Here is a 1,186-nt window from a genome sequence, read left to right on the forward strand (position 1 = left end):
GGGGGCGGAGGGGGGGGGGGGGGGGGGGGGGGGTATAAAATTCAGTATAGGGACTCAGCCAATGGGTATTCCCTATTTTGATCATTGTTGGTTTTCTTGTTGAAAAATTAGCAGTAAACTTTTATTTATTTTCAAGTTAGTCGCGTCCGTCAATTCTATCGACACCAAAGTCGCGTCTGTCAATTCTATCGACACCACTAACGGAATGTGGACATGGATTGATTAATGAAATAATAAATGAAATGTAGTACAATTACACAATGTTATGTATTAGCTCACATATACCATAAAGAAAAAATAAACAATAACAACAACAACAATAATCGTGTATGATTTAACTTACATGAGCTTGTAATTGCTAAATTCATGGACACTTTCATTGGGTGGATGAGGCTGAGTTTTATTGATTCATTGTGTTACTTTTTGGCTGTTTTTTCTATTTCCATAATATTTTATGGCATTATAAATATTTTATATGAGTAGAAGGGTAGAGCAGTCTTAATAGTGTTAATTTTATGAAGAGTAAAGGGTAATTTGTTAGCACCACATTTGTATAATTGCACTTGAGATCTATTTGGGCAGAAGCCATCCAAAACACCATCAGTTAACTGGAAAAATTAAGGAATCAACATCCAATAAAATCATCTGAAACACTGTCTGAAAGTACCGTCCAAAAAGATATCAATATGCAATAAAATGTTGTGGTAGCAGATAGTTCAAAAAAATTTCCTAATTAACTAATAGTGTTTTGAAGGGTTTCGTCCAGATGGACATTAGGTGTAAATTTATGAAAGGTTAATGACCTTCATTGGCACAAAATGAAGAATAGGGCAAAGTTTGTAAAAAATAAAAAAATTAGGAACCGCTGGTGCAATTTTCCCTTTATCATATCTACTATTGAATAGTTTATTCTATTTAGATTGTTAACTCTCATTTTTGAACCTTATAAATATAGGTTCGTTGTTATAATAAAATTTACACAAGTTTATCAACTCTCTTTATTATTCTCTTATATTTCTCTTATATTCTTTAGTTTTATACCATGTTATTAACATAAATAAATTCATCCAAAATAGAGAGAAGTTGAGATCAACAATTCAGAAATTTGCAAGTATTGAACATCTGGCGCAATTCTAATCAAAGAATTGATATCTCAATGTTACGCAGTCCGATTATCATGAAATTT

This window comes from Olea europaea, chromosome 15, assembly GCF_002742605.1.
Source record: "Olea europaea var. sylvestris chromosome 15, O_europaea_v1, whole genome shotgun sequence".
In the NCBI taxonomy this organism is placed as follows: domain Eukaryota; kingdom Viridiplantae; phylum Streptophyta; class Magnoliopsida; order Lamiales; family Oleaceae; genus Olea; species Olea europaea.